Source organism: Lepisma saccharinum, chromosome 25 (assembly GCF_977018435.1).
Source record: "Lepisma saccharinum chromosome 25, izLepSacc3.1, whole genome shotgun sequence".
NCBI classification, from domain to species: Eukaryota; Metazoa; Arthropoda; class Insecta; order Zygentoma; family Lepismatidae; genus Lepisma; species Lepisma saccharinum.
In genome coordinates this window covers 41,797,911-41,807,492 of record NC_139253.1, presented here as the reverse complement: position 1 = coordinate 41,807,492, position 9,582 = coordinate 41,797,911, and positions in this window count along the sequence as shown.

Sequence of the window (9,582 nt, the reverse complement as noted above, 5' to 3'; positions counted from 1 at the left end):
TTGTCAGACATATTAACAAGTTTCTTCTCGACTAATTTATCTCTTTGGCATCTTTAACTTCAATCAAGTTAGATTCAGCTGTGCGTACTTAATTTATTTCTGATTTATCTCCTACATGAACTTTTAAAACATCATTAAAGTAGTTCTTCCATCTATTTAAAACAGTCAGCCATTTTATATCAAGTTTACTTTAGGTTGCCACCCCTTTCTCAAATTCATTTGCACCTCTACTACTTTTATTTCAATTTCGTTAATTTTACTTTTCAAGTAATCTTCTAAAACATGCTGTTGTTCTTTAACCGCCTAAGTCTTTTTTTTCTATTAGTGCCTCTCAGATGGCGCAGTAGTAGCGTCGTCGCCTTGTAATCAAGGTATCCCGGGTTCGATCGTTGGTGGAGGCATGTAGTGGTTGGGATCCCACTTTAAAAACTGCAGGTCCAGGCCCGATTAGCCTTACTGTGCATAAAATGGACTTGAATCAATCAATCTATTTCTATTAGGTTATGCGAACCATGGCTTACTTTTTTCTTGATTTATACTTTATTTAACTGCTGATTCTATTGCATTACGTACGTGTTCCCAATTCTTATTTACGTCTGTTTCATTTAAATCCTGCAAAATTAAAAAAAAAATGTACAATTGTATAGGTTAAAGTTCATTATATGGAAATAAATTTCATTTTTTTATAATTCATTTTTTGCCAGGGATTGTATTTTTTTTATATATAGTGACATGTGCTTTCATAACGAACTAACTAACTTTCTAGCCTTCTCAAACCCAAAGGTTCATGGCTGCATCAACACAGGCCTTCCATCTGTCCCTATCTTGAGAAAGATCTATATACTCTTTTTCCATCCCTACCAAATTTTTCCGTTAGGTCGATCCCAAATATTTGTCCTTCCATCTTCGTTTTAGTTTTCCTACAGGTCTCTTACCATCAGGTCTCCCAACAAGAATCCTGTAAACTCATTTTTTTTTCCTCTCCCACTCGTGCCACATGGCCTGTCCACCTAAGTCTTCTTGATTTAATTAATCTAATAATATCTGGACATGAATATAAATTTATGTAGTTCTAAATTATGTAACCTTCTCCACTCACCTCTTTTAGATCCAAATATTTTCCTAACGATCTTATTTTCAAATACTCTCAATTTATGTTCCTCTTTCAATATGACAGACCAAGTTTCACATCCATATAATACAACAGGCAAAATTTACTGTTTTGTATATTTTAACTATAAGTTTCTTAGAGAGAAGTAACATACATTTCCTAAATTTTAAGCCTACTTTTTTAATTTTATATCCTCTTTAATATAATTTTCATTTGTTAATATTACTCCTAAGTATTTGAATTTTTAAACTGGTTCAAATAAGTTATCATGTGCTAACCACTGAACCGGAAATCAACAGCGTTGAGGCAGGGGTCCCAGGTTCAAATCCTGGCCTGGGCATGTGGTGTCCCTTCATTAATTTCATCATCATCACATACTCATTTCCGCGTTTAGCCAAAAATGGTGGAATAAAAGTAAAATAAACTAAATCAATTAATTGGTGCTAACCACTACGTCACGAGGTCGACTGGTACAGAAAGGCTAATCGGGACTACAAATTTAAAGTAGGATCCGAACAACGAAGTGCCTCCGCCGGGTATCGAACCCAGGACCCCTTGATTAGAAGGCAATCGGGGATGCCCTCTCATGCACGGTGTTGAATCATGGACAATAAAGGCATCAGACCAAAAAAAATCGGTGCCTTCGAAAGATGGTGCTGGTTGCGAATGCTACGAATCTATTAGACGTTTGAAAAAAACTGACGAACGATTTGAAATGAATTGTGTATTCAAGAAAGGTTCTAGACAGTTTGCTGTCATCAGATTTTACAATACTTTGAGCATGTAGCACGTCGTTTTGAAACTGGTCCTGGGAATCCATTCTCCAAGGAATAGAAGAAGAATAAATATCCAGAGGTTATTTACCAATTAGATGGATGCATCAAATTGAACATTTTTTTATATGGACTCACATTTCCTTACGAGATGCATACAGAAATTTAAATTTTGAGAAATGAAGAGGACGAATTGAACATAATTTTAGTTGTACAGAATGTTTACGAGAGATTGAGTATCTATATATTTCCGCAGATGCAACGACAATCTGGATACACCAATCCGTGACCATTATTAAGAGCTGTTGTTGGATGACATCACCGCAGAAACAGATGGAACTGGTAAATAAAAAAAAGCAGTTGTTTTGATGCAGCCATATCACTGCAAGAATCCTATATCCTTTCTTCCGCGTTACAGCATTATTGCTTCTAAAAGTAGAACTTCATTCATACTTGAAAGTACGTTTTTTGACACTCACCTTTCAGAGCCTTTTTTTTCCGCTCTTTTAGTTCGTCACTGCAATAAAACGTAAAAAAAAAATTAGTATTAGGTCGTAGTAGATTACACTGAGGGCCCATTGACAGACAATCTCTGCCTTACAGGAAAACATCGTAAGGGGAGACAGCCTTGTAGGAAAATGTCGTAAGTCATTTCAAAAGTAGGTCAAAAAGCTGCGCCAAAAACGAAGCATCCCACCTGTCGGGTTTAGTGTGTCGGTCGAGTCTCGGTGTCCTCTGTCCTCCCATACCAAAATAAACATAGGTCGTCATGGAAGCAATTTTTTTTTTTCATCAATCGAAAATTTTCTAAGTCCACAGCGTTAAAAAAAATCTTAAATTGCAAATATCTCGAAAATGGTAAGAGTTATCGAAAAAATATATCGAAAAACACCCCCATACTGGTAGCGAAGCTACCACCCCTGTCGATTTTGGAGGTGTAGAATACGTGTACCAAGTTTTGGTGGTCCTGAGGTCAAGAGGTAAGAAGTTAGCCCACCCTCCAAAATTTTGATCACTCGTAACTTTTGAACAAATAGTCGTAGAAAGGTCGGGTTTAGTGCGTCGGTCGAGTCTCGGTGTCCTTTTTGATCTTCTAACAAAAAAAACATAGGTTGTCATGGAACCAAATTTGACCCCTCTGTCGAAAAATTTTCCAAGTCCAGCGTTAAATTGCAAATGTCTCGAAAAACAGTGAGAGAGAGAGAGAGATAGTGCAAAAATCCTCCCCGTTGACCCTTTTGTCGATATTGGTGATGCAGAGTACGTGTACAAAGTTTTTAGAGGTCCTTGGTCAAGGGTGGGCCAATTGCCAAAATATTTTTTTCATCGCTCGTAACTTTCGAAAGGATGATCATAGAGAGCTGGGATTTGTTGCGTTAGCATCGTCTAGGTGTCCTCTGTCCTCCCATACCAAAATAAACATAGGTCGTCATGGAACAAAAAAAAATATTCCGAAAATTTTCTAAGTCCAGCGTTAAAAAAATCTTAAATTGCAAATATCTCGAAAATAGTAAGAGTTATCGAAAAAATATATCGAAAAACACCCCCATACGGCATCGTTAGATGCCCCCTGTCGATTTTGGAGGTGTAGAATACGTATACCAAGTTTTGGTGGTCCTGGGGTCAAGGGGTAAGAAGTTAGCCCACCCCCTCCCAAAAACTTTGATCACTCGTAACTTTTGAACGAATAGTCGTAGAGAGGTCGGGTTTAGTGCGTCGGTCGAGTCTCGGTGTCCTCTGTCCTCCCATACCAAAATAAACATATGTCGTCATGGAACCAATTTTTTTCATCAATCGAAAATTTTTTCCAAGTCCTGCGTTAAATTGCAAATATCTCGAATTTTTGATAAACAGAGGTGTCCCATAGGATTTTTGAGAAAAAAAAAACACGTGAAACTCTATAGAGGTGTGGTTATCTACAACCGCAGCCGTTAGAGAACCTTTTACTTTTTTTTTTGGTTGGGCACCACGCACCCTGGCGAGGTTATAGGGGCCAGGAATCCTAAAAAAACAACAATTATTATTTTTTTGTTTGTTTGCTTGCGTCACAATACGGAAATAATGAGAGGCGTCAGCACGCGCGCGTGTGGCACAGAGATCACATCGTTCCCGAGAGGTTTACAAAGGTCACGATATATAAACATTGGTCCCGGACTTGGAAAATTACGATAAGGCGCATTCATCCTTCAAGGATGAGAAAGTGAATTTACTCATCACGGCTTTTCTGCGCCGTGAAACATCGTCAGCGCAATAAATGAGGCGCGGAACGTGGAGAGAAAGTGAGTTTTTGAGGTTTTCGTGCGATTTTCTGAGGGGTCGAAAAATCAGGGTTGGCGTCAAATGCACATTTGTGACACTACTTTTATCAGAGAAATTTGTGCTTGTTGTAGAAATAGCAGTGAGACTATGGCGTGGGTGTAGGTTGGTTTATATCACTCATTGTGTCATGTTCGTTCTGAATACTAATATTAGTCTGAGAAGAAACCGAAGAATACATCCGTGATATAGTGATTAGGTATGAATGCGTATTACCACGTCTTCTTACCACTACGATGGTCAAGCACGTTGAACCAGGGTTGTTAAAGGTCCAGGAATTTGAAATAAATTCAATTCCGGCCCAGAAGAGAAAATCAGTAAGCGTAAATGGGTTCTGGACCGTAAAGAACCTTTTTATCTGTAAAGTATTTCAATTTGGTCCAGGAATCTTTTTTTTCCTGAATGAATTTAAATACGGTCCAGGAACCTTTTTTCCGGATGAATTTAAATACGGTCCGGGAACATTTTTTCCGAACCAATTTAAATTCGGTCCAGGAACCTTTATTCCAGGATCAATTTAAATACGGTCCAGGTGCTGGCTGTCTCGAGAATCTGAGGTACAAGGTAGAAATGGGCGAAACGCAAATGCTGCAGTCACGTTGCTCCTTTCCATGTAGCCCCATTCTCTCGCGCGCGTTCCTTCACTTGGTTGTAGCAACATGCCTTTCCCTGTTGTGATATATGCTGGGAACACAGCAGCCTCACGTTACCTCATCGACGGCTCCTATTGGCTGTGGTTCCTGGATCGGTTACTGGAGCAGTAACACATGACGGGTTTGTTTGAACTCAATGCGACGCCATACTAATATAGTCCATTGCGTTATGTACAGTAACTCTTCGACAAGGAGTTTTTGAACCTGGCCCACGAGAGAACAACAGCGTTTTGATTTATTCCTTACGTTTTCTACAACCGCAGTGTGACATTCCAATGTAAAACGTACTCGCGCGAATTTTTAGAAGGCAACTTTTAATCGGTCAACCCTGGTCCAGGATTTGTAAATAAATTCAATCCCGGACTAGAGAGAAAATCAGCAAACGTAAATGTGTTGTTGATAGTGTATAACCTTTTAATGTTTGAAGCATTTCAATTCGGTCCAGGAACATTTTTTACGGATGAATTTAAATACGGCCCAGGAACCTTTTACCCGGATGAATTTAAATTCGGTCCAGGAACATTTTTTCCAGAATGAATTTCAATTCGGTCCAGGAACCTTTTTTTCGGATGAATTTAAATACGGCCCAGGAACCTTTTTTCAATCTTGAACCGAATTGAGCGAGAAAAAAGGTTCCGGTCCTGCAGCAGAACCCAATAGAACCCATTAGAATTTATGGGTTCCTGGACCTTTAACAACCCTTGCGTTGAAGCCTCGTCCCAAGTCGTAACTGCTGGTTCGAGTTCCAGTCTGGGCATAAGTGTTTCCTCCCTCATCAGCCTAATTTAACCATTAGGGCCCGGATAGTTATGCATTTTGCATGTGCCTTATGCAAATTCATGTATGAATTATATGTACAAACTTCTTGCATATTTTAGAGCCAACAACCAGTGTGCAAAATTCAACTTTTTGCTTTGAGAGACATACCCACTCAGTGGCGTATTAGTGATTTTATTTCGGCTTCCGGGGGTAGTTTTTTTGGAAATGCAAATTCGCATGTGTTACTACTTTGCAGTTCTAAGTACTTTAGAACAGTCGTTTTTACTTAGAACATCAAAATCTTACGATAACATTTACACTTAATTTATAAACACTATATTTACATTCGAAGAAAACTCATACACAAGAAGAGAGTTATTGAAGTATTTAGTAACCCTGAGAGTACTTGACCAAATTTCTATTGCCCGTTGAAATCAATGACGGCGTTCGGCAAGAAATGCAATCTACCTCCAACGAATCAAGCTAACGAAATCAAATCTATTTACCATGGCGCTACCCTTTCTTTTTTTGTAGTTATCAATGGACAGAGTAACGGCGTTAGTCTGGGAGGCAGTGGCGGAAATTAGGGGGGGGGCAGTTGCCACCCACTTTTCGCCACGTTTGCCCCTGCAATATGCTAAACCTTATATACAAAGGGAAATGTACTGTCTTTGCCCCCCTCCCAGTTTTGGCACCTTGTCCCCCGATTTTGTAACTCAATCACTGCTGGGAGGTCTTATAAATTCTCGACCGTGCGAAGAACCGATGCAATTAGAGGTTAAATAACTATTTCCTCGCATTATATTTCAGTGCTGTTTGTTCCACAGTTTAGAAATGGTATATACTTTCAATTTCATTTTCTTTTTTTCTGGGGTAGCGTTATAAAAACATCCCTTGCAGGGATTAAAAATATTTTCTTCTGCCGGTGATGAAAATTTTTGTGAGTGGAGAAAAGCGATGCTAGATAAAAATAAAATAAAATATTTCTTACCAGAGGTGTGTGTGTATATATATGTATATGTATATACGAGGGGTGACTGAAAAGTTCTCGGCCTACCCATGATGCATTTATCGTAGCTGAATGTTACTTTAGCTAATCATAATATATGCCTTTGCAAAGCCCCATGCCAAATTTCATAGTACTATCTTTTTTTGTTTTTCAGATTTTGATGTTTGAAGTGAAGACTGTGAGCATTTTCTGAAAAATGGATAAAGTGAGCATTCGTGCGGTTATCCAATACCTCCTGAAAAAAGGCATGAGTGGACAGGACATTCACAAGGACATGATGGAAACATTGGGGGAGGATGCCCCATCGTATTCTACTGTGAAAAAGTGGGTGGCGGATTCAAGAGGGGGAGTACCTCTGTCCAAGATGCACCTCGCAGTGGAAGGCCGGCAACGGCCTGTACTGAAGAAAACATCACAGTAATACAGGATCTTGTTATGGCAGAACGGCGAGTGACAGAACGTTACATCGCAGAGAAAGTGGGGATGTCCCAGGAACGCGTTGGACACATACTAACAGTTGTGCTGGACATGCACAAGGTGTCATGTCGATGGGTCCCGAAAATGTTGAGTGCTGAGAACAAAAGTCAGAGACACCTCTTGTCTGCAGCAAACTTGACCCTCCTTCAGGCTGATCCTGAGACATTTCTCCAGCGTTTGTTAACCATGGACGAAGCATGGGTCCACCACTTTCAGCCAGAGTCCAAGGTGCAATCAAAACAGTGGAAACACCTCCCCCACCCCCAAAAAGTTCAAGTCAGTGATATCAGCTGGCAAGGTGATGGTCTCTGTTTTTGGGATGCGAGGGGTGTCATCCTGGCTGAGTATCTAAAAAAAAGGTGAAACGGTGAACAGTGCGTATTATGCTGCTCGACTGAAGTGTTTGAGGGAGGCCATCAAGGTGAAACGTCGTGGAATGTTGAAGAAGCGCGTCCTTTTCCACCAAGACAATGCATCCGCGCACACGTCCACCATTGCAATGTCCGCCATCGAGTCCTGCGGCTTCGAACTGCTTCGACACCCTCCCTATTCGCCAGAATTGGCTCCCTCAAACTTTCATCTGTTCCCTAAACTCAATCAACACCTCGGTGGAATCAATTTTCCATCAGATGATGACGTCATGGCTGCAGTGTAGGACTTTTTTGCAGTGCAGGATGAAACGTTCTACAAGGAAGGTATCATGGGCCTGCAGCACCGGTGGCAAAAGTGTGTGGCGCTGAAAGGGGACTATGTTGAAAAATAGCCATGAACGATTGAGCTCTTGGCAACCCTTCATGGGTAGGCCGAGAACTTTTCAGTCACCCCTCGTATATACGTACACACACACACACACACACACTGAAGAGAAACTGAATAACAGCAAAAAAATTCCTTTCACAAGTACGTGTATTTTATATAGAGGGGGCCGTTAGTAATTTTTTGCGGGAGGGCCCTAATATTTGTTGATTCGGCACTGCTATCGAGGGAGATGCATGCCGTCGGACAGTGACTCGTCTCTGTCTACCTGTCTGCCGTAAATGCCTGTATTTGCTTTCGTACAGGCGGATGTGTCATGTTATTTTATTTTGTTACCTTTACTCAACTCGTTCAAGAATAAAATTTGAAAGTTAGGAAGGAAATTTAGTCGTTAACGTTTTTTTTTAATCTCGCAAATAAAAATATCATTTTTAGAATTTGGAAAACTCGTGAAACGATTTATTCTTTGTACAGTGTGTTCCAAAAGTTGAGCAATCCAAACTTGGATGGTTTATAACGTGAAAACTGTAAGGGACAGGGTTTTCTGCATGAAACGGAGGAATAAGACAACTGAAGTTCTGCCTGTTCGTTTACACATTATATTTCGATCTGACGAATATTTAACTTTGGTTATTCTGTTGAAATACTGATTAACTGAATTATATTTATGCCGTCTACTATAAAAATAATAAACCTTTGGCGTTTTGTAATTTTCTTTTGGTGCAACAGATCGCTTCGACTTCTCAACGTTCACGACAGCAATGGAAACCTGTATCTTACAAGAAGAATAACCATTCCGCCTGTCCCTCAAGCGTGATGAAAATGAATGAGAGAATTAAAAATCATGCGTTAAGATAGGATAAGGAAGTATCGCTACTGGCAATCAGCCAGAGAAAAACATGCCTAGGGGGTATTTTCCAAAAGTGTTAAGCACGATATTTAACACATGTTTTCTGATTGTGAGGTTGTTCCACTGCCTTTGACTCGTGTTAGGTCTGATGTTAGATATATCTAAGGCAGTTGCAATGTTAGTGAAAATGGTCTTATTCGTAGGGAAATTTTTAGGAAGCTTGGTTCGGTGTTCAATCGTATTGTTGCTTACATGTCTAGGCGAGAGTCGTACAGTACCGGTCACCTTAAGCTTATTGATTATAACTGATAAAAGATTAGGAGATAGTCGGATTGAAAATAGTAATATGATACCTCAATGCATACTTTAAGGAACACGAAATGTTTTCAGAATTACAAGATATATACAAAAAATGAAAAGCTGAATTTTCAATGAGTGGAAAAATTGTCGTCCAGTATCGGCAGTTTTATGAAGAAACTGTGAACTATGTGTACAATGGTGTGGCAGTTAAGAAATGTGGAAATAATGTCCGTTAAAGGAGAGTTGATATCACATTTTTACAATAGTCACAAAAATACGAAATATTTTCTTGGTCTACGCATTCAACATGTGCCAAACTCCACATTCGGTACACTGAACCCAATCTTCCTCAAATGACTCTAGACAAATTATGCGTTGTGCAGTTTTTACAGTTGTCTTCTTTATCTTCTAATTTACTGAGGGGCATAAACTTTTTGTCCAAGTCTTTCATATACGAAAGTAATTGTTTTTTTCCATTTCATCTTCAAACGTCTTCTTAAAACTGCCCATCTGAGGTGTCAGGTCCACATCCATACCACTTTCAATTGCTCTCAATCTATCTCCTAGCGTGCTTCTTA